At 38.6% G+C, this 10,351-nt stretch overlaps 1 protein-coding gene across 16 annotated transcripts in view; it reads left to right on the top strand.

Annotated features, from left to right (window-relative positions):
* The window catches only part of IPCEF1 (interaction protein for cytohesin exchange factors 1), a 174,832-nt gene that overhangs the window by 101,219 nt on the left and 63,262 nt on the right, over nt 1–10,351 (top strand). The window lies entirely within an intron of this gene.

The raw sequence follows: 10,351 nt of genomic DNA, 5'->3' as shown, positions 1-10,351 counted from the left end.
CTGCCCTTTTTTCTTGGGTGGGTTGGTTTTGGAATCACTAACCTGTGTGCCAGCACTGTGTTGTTGACGGTTGTCTCTTGTTCCTTGACATGCTAAGTGATGGCGTTAATGAGTGATGATCAGACAATACTTGAAAAGAAAGTTGCCTAATTTATCCCTAATCAGCAGTAGACTTCTGTGATCTGCTTCATGGAAATGTTGGGAAGGGCTGGAAGTAAAGTTATTGTTAGAAGGGTTGCTGATCTGTGCTGCCTGGAAACATTTTGAAGACAACGATGTTGTTGATTATTGAATGAGTAGAGATTTTTCATATAGGAATTCTCTCCACTACCCCTGAGTAGCCCTTGCTGATCTCAGGAGAGCTGGAGTTTCTTTTAGTGAAGATCAGCAACAATCCTTTGATGATCCTTTAATCAGTTAAGGGGAAATTATTTAGGGATTTCCCATAAACAGGACATTTTTTTTCTGTGATACCATTCTTCTAACATGGCTGTGGATGTTCATCACTCAAGCAACAGAGCTTTAGAGCATGTAACTTCATAAATGTAATATAAATACTGGGTATAGTTTGTGGGCAAGATTTTTAGTAAGATAAATACACATTCACTGACCATCAATAAGAAATTTATGTTACCCATGTGCCCCTAGGCACCTGTCCTGTAAAGATTTGGTGAAACTGGACCCGAATCCAACTCCAGTGCTCTGGAATAAGCATTCTCCCTTCTACCCCCATGCTTCTCTCTCTACAACCCTTCTCCAGTCCCCTGTTCTCAAGCTTATTTATTTGGTTTCACCCCATGTGACACATGGTACAAAATCCTTCATTGAGTTCTGTAAAAAAATTTTTTTTCAAGGCTTTGGTGAGCTTTAACAACTTTATCAAAGATTTGGGAGAGTTGCAAGAAAGAATCGCCTTATAGCGTAGGCCGTCTCCTACTATCTTCTCTCTTTTCATCTCCCTTTCTGGATACATTCATCATCTCTTGTCTAATGTGGAATAGCTTTACCCAATTTAAGGTACCCTGGGGCTGAGGTCTCGCTTTCTATCCTCAGTAATTGTTTCTAAATAAACACAGCTGTTTTCTTAAGAGGAATTAAGGTCAATATAAATTTCTTCCTCTTGTTTCCTACTATTTTAGGCTCTTGCTTTTGGGTAGTTGTAGCAAGTGATAATCTGCACCTTTCATAGAACAAGAGGACTTACAGATACACCTTTTAATACTTTCTGGGAATTTCCAGAGGCTGTTGCAAGGATTGGGTATTGATGGGGAATGGTACATCCGTGGCAAGTAACAAACTCAAATATAAGTATGACATTGATTTTCTCAAACAAATTATTTAACAAATATGTTCTGCATGTGGTCAGTCTTCATTGAATTTAAAGGAAGTCCCCTCTGAATCACACACAATTACAGATTTGGCTGGTAGCTTCGTTGGCTCATTTGGTTAAAGCCTCTCTTACAGGAGCAACTTAGAGGGCAGTTACCTATTTTGGGCATTAGGAATCTCATGCTTCCATAGGGAGCAGAAGTGTTGGCTAAGATGAGGTTGGAAGGAGGAAAAGGAGAGAGCACCAGACACACTCAAGTGCCCAGTCTCCACTTGGCCTTCATTCAAATGTATAAAGCTATTCAGGTAACAGATCATATACTTGAATAGAGTTAGATTAGCAACACTGAATGGAGAATGGGTTTACTGTTATCTGGCCTTGGAATTACCCTAATAAACTAGCAGTACATAACAGAAGGACCTTCCAACTCCCTAATTCTATGATTCTGTTATAGAAGAATTTTCTCTCTTTACACACACACATACACGCACCCACATGAGTGGGTGTGCATGCACATACTGACATCTTAATTATATGTTTGTTACGGGGGAAAAAAAGGCTACTCAATGAATACTTAATTAGCAGTCATATTCCTGGTATCCGTGTGAATGTCAACTGTGAAATAAGAGCCAAACACATATCCTCAAACTAAGAACATTTATTTACTTTCTGCCACCCAAGGAATTCAGATTCAACAAAGTAGCTCCCAAGGCACCTATGCCTAATGAGCAAACTTCTTGTTATAATCTCTTCCCTATTCCCTATTCTTTCTTCCATGGCCTGGTGCTGGGAGGTAATGGAGCCAATAGCATGCCAGCAAGAACCATCTCTTATTGAATGCCTACTGTTATGCCAAGGGATATTCTAGGTACCTTTCACACATGTTCTTTCCTCTCAGAAAACACCCTCTGAGGTAGTAATTGTTACCATATTTTGAAAGTTGGGAAGACTGAGACTCAGGGGATTGTGTTTGTAGTCCCAAATGACACAAGTAGTAAGCAGGGAAAACAGATCACCTTGACCTCCTTTGACTCCACAGCTGGGATTGTTGCCACATGCCAGCCTGACCCCATGCAGACACCAGGGTAAATGACAGTCTTCAGTGGGGTTCTGAGGGAACAGCTCTAGAGGCTGAATCTAGGGCAATTCTCATATGAAAGTACAGTGATCTCATGGGACGCCTTTGATTGTCTTGTCCTCCTCCTGAGGAGGCTGTGTCACCCTCGTCATTCTGGATGCCTCTCTGTTATATTGCTAGTCAGTAATGGATGCATGGTCTACCTTCTTCCTTCATGACACTTTGCTGCTTCAGACAGCCCTACCCGGATTTCCTTGAGAAAGGTCAAGTCCAGACACTCATCTGCTCTTTTCACACCCCATATAATGTGCTTAGAATGTGCTACAGCAAGCAAGAGTGCATGCCAGGTCTTACAAAACCACATTCACATTCTACAGCCATAAAAATCCAAGCTATTTACAATCCACACAATTGTTTTCCCTTTCGCCTTGGATTAAGTATAAATTTCTTCCCTTGCTTGTGAGAATCTCCTGACCTGTATCTCTCTTATGTCACCACTCAGCCTTCAACTACAGAATTTTAAAAAATTCCTTGTTAACATCACATATGCTGGCACTCTCTTTAAGCCTTTTTGCACATGCTGTTTCTCTGCTCAGAACACTCTTTGTCTTCATGCCCAAAAGTCTTTCTCCCACACAATCCCATTGACCTCCTCAGAAGTCAAATTTTAGCTTACGTAGCCTTTCTTCTACATGGTCTTACTTTATCCTCTGACCTAAATCAGGGCACCTCTGCCTATTCCCATAGCAGCTTATGCTTTTCTCAGTTTTATACTCATCTTTCTCTTTGGTACATGTTTATTAGGCATTCTATTTTCCATAATTGATCATATCTGCAGAGCAGGATCACAAGTATATTTTTAGTGCATTGTCTGACACTTAACTGGGCAGGGGCACTCAGTTAATATTTGTTGATCTCATAAGCTACACGAGGTTTAAGAATCATCAGCATTTACATTACCTCTGCGAATTTTGAGAATGGGTTGGATAAAGACTGCTTTTGATGGAAAGTAATTTTCTGGTAAAGAGATTTCCACTTGTGATCTTAAAAAGAAATACAGGAAAAGGTACAATTTGAGATTTGCTAAGAGCTCCATGGTCCTAAGTAAGTCCTACACAGCTGCTCCCATTGGGTGACATTGTATTAGGGGCTATTTTTGATTTTTAGCATATTTCCATGGCATAACCATGGCATCTGGTTATAAACAAGGGTGTGTTGATCAAGATCACCTGGCTGGGGTGGAAATGTCGAAAGGGAGATGGAAGGTTTCCCAGGGAAATCCCCTGCACTCTAACACTTCACCTGGATACCAGGCACAGTGGGAGAAGTTTGGGACCAACTTCACTCCAGTGAAGGAGGAGTGAAGTTCTGAGTTCCTTTTCCTTTCAGGCGTGTTGCTATAAATTAGTAAAAAGATAAGTACTTAATATTATTACTTAGTTATTAAAACTATCTCATATTTTTAAGGTTCTAGATTTTTCCACTTTTGCTATAATTGATTTTTCTTTTCTAAGAATTCTTAATTAAAATCTTGCTTAGTTCCTTGGGATATATATTTTGGATTTTATTCATACCTCAGATATATTGATTATAAAGTGAATGTGTATTATATAACCCGCTTAAAGTTTGTGACATTATTAAATGTTTCTATTCAGAGAGCATTTACTCATCTCACCGGTGTATTTACTTACATTATTCAGGAGTGTGTGTGGACTATTAAAATACAACAAGGTGACATATACATTATTCTGGTATACAACTTGAAGGCATTGCCTAAACAATTTAGACTTTAATTAACAGAGCACAGTTTAATATTAGTTGTAGAGAATAGATTTAAATTTTTTTTCTTTTTAAATGAACCCAACTTGAAAAGTTTATCATCCATCCACCCACTCACCCATCTACCCACCCAACTACATAGCTTCCTACAGTATTTTTGAGATATTAAAAATAATTTGGGCTAACAGTTGTAAATGCTACTATAGGGTTAAAAAAGAAGAGATGACATTTCTTCTTACACTTAGGAGCCTCCAGACTGGTAGAGGAGACAGAGCTATGTAAATTGGGAAAAACTTTTTTTAGTAAAAAAAGAGAGATGGAGCAGTACGGATGAATTCTGTAAATTCTAGGGTTAGGGGGAAATAGTTTGGGCCAAATGTGAGGGAGTTCTGTTACAGTGATTTTTTTTAAACCTCTGGAAGTTTCTCTCTTTTCTTTTTCCTATCTAAGAAGCTATGTTTTCTTTTTCTTTCTTTTTTTTAAAGATTTTATTTATTTATTCATGAGAGACAGAGAGAGAGAGAGAGAGAGAGAGGCAGAGACACAGGCAGAGGGAGAAGCAGGCTCCATGCAGGGAGCCTGACGTGGGACAGGATCCCAGGTCTACAGGATCAGGCCCTGGACTGCAGGCGGTGCTAAACCACTGAGCCACCTGGGCTGCCCCCCTACCCCCTTTTTTAATCAGTTTCCAAAGCTGCATGATTTCCTTGGTCAGATTTCCTTTATGAGTTAAGCACAGTTTTCACCAATCAGAAAACATTATTTCCATGCATTTCAGTGAATATGGAAAATCTTCAGGGAGATTTTCTTAAGATCTGCCTTGGAAGACAGCTTCTTTTTTCTTTTTCTGTTTTTTTAGGGAAGGAGGGTGGGGGGATGGGCATTCCAGTCAGGGGAATATGTGAACAAAGGAATGAAAATATAAATGAGCTGTGCCAACCCACTGTGTTGGACACTATATTAACTTCCCATAACCTAGCAAGATAGATATTATTATTCCCATTTTTCAAGGGAGTTTACTGAAGCTTAGGGAATTGAAGTAACTTGCTCAAAGTCAAGTGAGGAGTAAATGGTAGAGCTGGGATTAAAAAACAAGATCTACCAATATCAAAGCCAGGCTCTTTTCCCTGGGCTGGTATCCCCACTGAGAAGTGAGCCAGGGCCAGTACATGGGGGCATCAAATGCATAGTGCAGGAATGTGGATTTGGTCTGGTAGGAAGTAGGGAGTCACTGCAGGTTCTTGAGAGTCTGAAAATGATCTAATGAAATCAGCAAGTGAAAATATTAATTTATCAGTAATAAATGGGATGCATTGGAGAATAAAGGAGGTTCCAGAAGGTCAGTTAGTAGATATGACAAAATGCAGGTACTGAGACAGGAACTCCTGACCTGGAGTGGACATGGTGAAAATGGGGGATGCATTTAACAGTAAAATATGGCAAAATGTGTTCAGTGCTTGGATATAAAACACAAAATTTTGGGGGGTAAAATAAGAATGAGTCCAAGTTTGGGAGCCTGGGAGATTGAGAAAATAATATGAACACTGAGGGAGGAAGAATATGGTTAAAATGTGAATTTCCTTTAGATTCATTGTCTTTTAGTGTTTTGGTTTCTTTTAGTTTTGTAAATTCTATCTTTGTATAAAATTACTAGAAACCTGCATTGTTTAATAAAGTAACTGTTCATTGATTTCATTTGTTTTATTCCTCTTATGAAGCAAAAGGGTTCCTAGGAGCCCCTGGGCCACACACAGAAAAGGTGAAATTGACCAACTCTTTGTTTCATGAGAACTGATGAGGTTTAAGGTTAATATCTGGTTTAATACATATTATGAAGACTGTTCAGTTTTTGAGAATCCAATCTGCCAGCCCCAATGTGACCTCTTTCCCTCTCCCCGTCTGCATCGTCCCTTGTGTCTGTGAGTTCAAGCAGTTGGGCCTGTATCATGTGTTTTTGGTCTTTAGCTGCATGTGCAACTTGATGTGAATTTCAGAGGAAGGGATTTTTCTTGGAATCAGTTTTATGAGAATCTTTACAGCAAAGATCTAACCAGTTTTTAGATTAGGTAGAACTTACTTTTGCAGAAAATGACACTTGAAAGCCAGATTTTCTCTTTCTGTGAGACAACTCCTCTGAAACTTTCAGTGAATATCGAGTGTCTTTCAGATAAAAAAAGCAAAGAATGGAAAGAGACATTTCATTAGCAATCACCTGTTGGCATAGATTTTGGAAAAATCTCTACCTGAGTTTACCAAAGGTTAGGAAAAAAAATTTTTTTTTGTATTTCAACATTTCAATTTTATTTAGGAACTTGTTTTTGTCTCAAAAGATACAAAGTTCATTCAGCAGAATTCATCCAAATAAATGGTCTAAGTCCAGTGTGATACAAAATACATTTCCTAAATGGAATAAATGCAAGAGAAGACTCTTCCCCCTCAACAAAGCACATATTGGGGTGCCTGGGTGGTTCAGTCAGTTGAGTGACTCTTTTTTTTTTTTTTAGTTGAGTGACTCTTGATCTCAGCCCAGGTCTTAATTTCTGAGGAATTTATGAATACTTCAATCAGAGCTTACTATATTCTTTTCTTCTTCTTTTACCCACTTACAGTGTAAACACTTGAGGGTATATTCTTTATCTTTCTGGTTTAAACTGTGTCACTAGAGCCTATAGACTAGGCACAGAGTGGGCACCAGGCATTTGTTGAGCGAATTACTTAATCATCAGTTAGGTCTGTAAATCAGTTCCTCAGAGCATTATTTTTTTTTCCTCAGAGCATTATTGAGCACCTTATGTATTCCCTGAATTATACCAAAATGCGGTGTTTTATTAATAATGGGTCTCTAGTTGAACTTCATATTTATTCTGTAATTCAAATACCAACTGCTGAGTGTATCCCAAATGAAATTCCAATATTTAAAAATGTTTCTTTGGAGAAGGTGATTCAGACTAATTGTATAAAAGTGATGAACTCTTTGCCAACATATATTCCTAGAGTTTGTCCTGGAGAGGGGAAACTAGATGGTGTAGAACTGACGGGTTTAATGAGCAAAGTGGGATGTTTTAGCAGCTATAAGTTGCATTTTACCTCAAGGAGACAACTGGTGGATGACAGGGTGAAAAGGATCGTGTAAGTACCCCTCAAAATCTGAATGTAAGAATGATTGAGGACTTTTTGAATTCTATTACTTCCCTTGTTATAGTTTCAAGTATGTGGAAAAGATCTTTAAAGTGGACTTTGTTTATTGTCTCTGATGCTATCTATCACTGTGTCCTAATGTTTATTTTCCTTGGTAGGTCCCAGAATAGATTTTGAGAATAATGGTCTCCCACTGAAGCTTTATGATCAGCTCAGCCTGTATTTGGGGCAGACTGTTTTTAATAACTTCTTGTTGTTCAGTTCATATGATGTGGGAACAATGACTTATGTTGCCAATATGATTCTCCTTTAAAATCTTTCCAAGCTTTACATAATCAATTGTGAAACACCAACACTGTGAAATCCTTTGTTTCTCTTGTCTTGTTCTCAGGAGGCAGTGACATGCTCGGGCACTGTTGGTTTGGAAGAGGATGCCAGGGTTAGTGATGTAGGTTGGGTTGCAAGAGAGACCCGTTCTCTTAGCTCACAGCACTGACCGATGTGCCCATTCAGGGGATGCAGCACTGTCTCTCCTCTGGTGGGCAGGGCACAGTGCTTTTGTAGGAGTCTCCACAACTTCTCTTTGTTTTACTTTATCTGTTTTTGGTACAATCCATCTTCTTGCTTGTTGGAAATTTAATTTTGATAAATGCTTAAAAAATACTATAAAATGTGTTCATTTAGAAAAATTAGAAAACAAAATTAAGCAAAATAAAGAAAAGGAGATGGGAGGCCAACAGAAAGAAATAAGTGAATTACGATCAGTTACTTATTTAAATGAATCACAATCTTTCCAACTTGGTGTGATCACTGTAAACATTTTGGTGTATATGTTTCCAATTTTTTCTATATTTTCCAAAAATAAAATGATACTATGTTTTTTTTTCTTTTTTTTTAAGATTTTATTTATTGATTGATGAGAATACACAGAGAGGAGAGAGAGGAAGAGACACAGGCAGAGGGAGAAGCAGACTCCATGCAGGGATCCTGATGTGGGACTCGATCCTGGGCCTCCAGGATCATGCCCTGAGCTGTAGGCGGCGCTAAACCGCTGAGCCACCGGGGCTGCCCGATACTATGTTTAATATGTAACTTGATTTTCTCACTAAGCAATATATTATCAATATATTTTCATGCCAACACATACATATCCTGTCATTTAAAAAATATTTTATTTATTTATTCATGAGACACACAGAGAGAGAGAGACAGACACAGACAGAGGGAGAGAAGCTCACGCCCTGAGCCAAAAGTAGACACTCAACCGCTGAGCCACCCAGGCGTCCCTCCATGTCATTTCTAATGTAACACATGTTGTTATACTATGGTTTGTTTATTGATCCATAGAATTTAAAAGCAGAAATGGCTTTTATTCTAAAGCTTCTTAAAATAGCCAACAGGTGATAGAATACATAAGTATATGTATGTATGTAACTTAAAAATAAAATGATACATATTTTTAACTTATATATAAATATATGTATGTTTATACAGCCATAGTATGTGTATAAATGTGTGTACATATGTGTATGTGTGTATATAACTTAATTCTTTTTTTAAAGAATTTATTTATTTATTTATTTATTTATTTATTTATTTATTTATTTATTTATTTATGAGGAACACACACACACAGAGGCAGAGACATAGGCAGAGGGAGAAGCAGGCTCCCTGTGGTGAGTCTGATGCAGGACTCGATCCCCCAACCCCAGGATCATGACTTGAGCCAAAGGCAGACACTCAACCAGTGAGCCCACCCAGGCTTCCCAATTTGTAAATTCTGTTAAGCAAGCAGCAGGAAGGTGGATTTCACCAACATGGTTTAAGGGAGAAATATCACCTGGATTTTAGTCTTGCAGTTTCTTAGCAGAGTTAGGTAACCCTAGGTCAGTGGTATAACTCTTTATGGATCTATTTTCTTACAAGTGCACTTTGAGCAAGAAGAATATCCTTAATGTAATTCAGAGCAACTTTAAGAAGATGAAATGCATCTGAAAACAATATTTTCAAAAATCAAAACAATATACACAATTTGATATATGCTGAGATGAAATCACATAATGCTGTGATTTGGGGTTGCAGAAGAATTGTACTAAAGGTTTTTAGATACCAGAAATGGTTTCTTTTGGCAAGAATGACCTATCCTGTGCTGGCAATGCTAAAAAATGTGCCAACTAACCCCAGTAAAGGTTAATTTTAAGTTTTAAAAACAGAGGAGTGAACTAGAAGACTCTGGGGGATTCTTCAGCTGCGTAATTCCTAACCTGGAGGAAGAATTCAGGTAATACGTGATTTTGTGATGAGGCTTGTGTGCACATTTCCCAAGCAATAGAATGACACATGATGGCCCATGGGATGAGCTGAACTTTTGGTTAGAGCTGAGGATTTTCCTGAGGTCATCATTTGCAGATTTATTATCCCTCTGGAGCTTTCTTTTTTAAGGGCCAAGAGCCCAGCTGCTTCTACAGAAAAGCTAAGTGATGAACTCATCTGTCACTGTGCTGCTGCGTTTGGTCCCCCTTGGAGCACGTTTCAAGAACATTTCAAAAGGAAACTATACAGTGGAAATTAAAAAAACAAACTGAATATTTCTTAAAGGAGTCAGAATTTAGGACAACATGTTTGAAACCATGTCTTTAGGGGCACTGGGTTGGCTCAGTGGTTGAGCAACTGAGTGGTTGGCTCAGGGTGTGATCTTGGGGTCCTAGGATCCAGTCTTGCATCGGACTCCCCGCATGGAGCCTGCTTCTCTCTCTGCCTGTGTCTCTGCCTCTCTCTGTGTGTCTCATGAATAAATAAATAAATCTTTAAAAAAAGAAACAATGTCTTCAAAAAGGACACAAGGAAATAACATGCTATAGTTGAAGATGGCCGTGGATTTGGAATCAGGAGGACAGATTCTACTCTGACCCTTCAGCTAGCTAACTAACATTCAAGCAAATTAACTGCTCTCGCTGTGCCTTCTTCCTTATCTGCTTATGAGATATGTGAATAGATGGCTCAAACCTGTGAAAGAGACGGTGCTC

Source organism: Canis aureus, chromosome 1, assembly GCF_053574225.1.
Source record: "Canis aureus isolate CA01 chromosome 1, VMU_Caureus_v.1.0, whole genome shotgun sequence".
Taxonomy (NCBI): Eukaryota; Metazoa; Chordata; class Mammalia; order Carnivora; family Canidae; genus Canis; species Canis aureus.
Note: the sequence above shows the minus strand (reverse complement) of the source record. Positions and strands in the feature narration are given on the sequence as shown.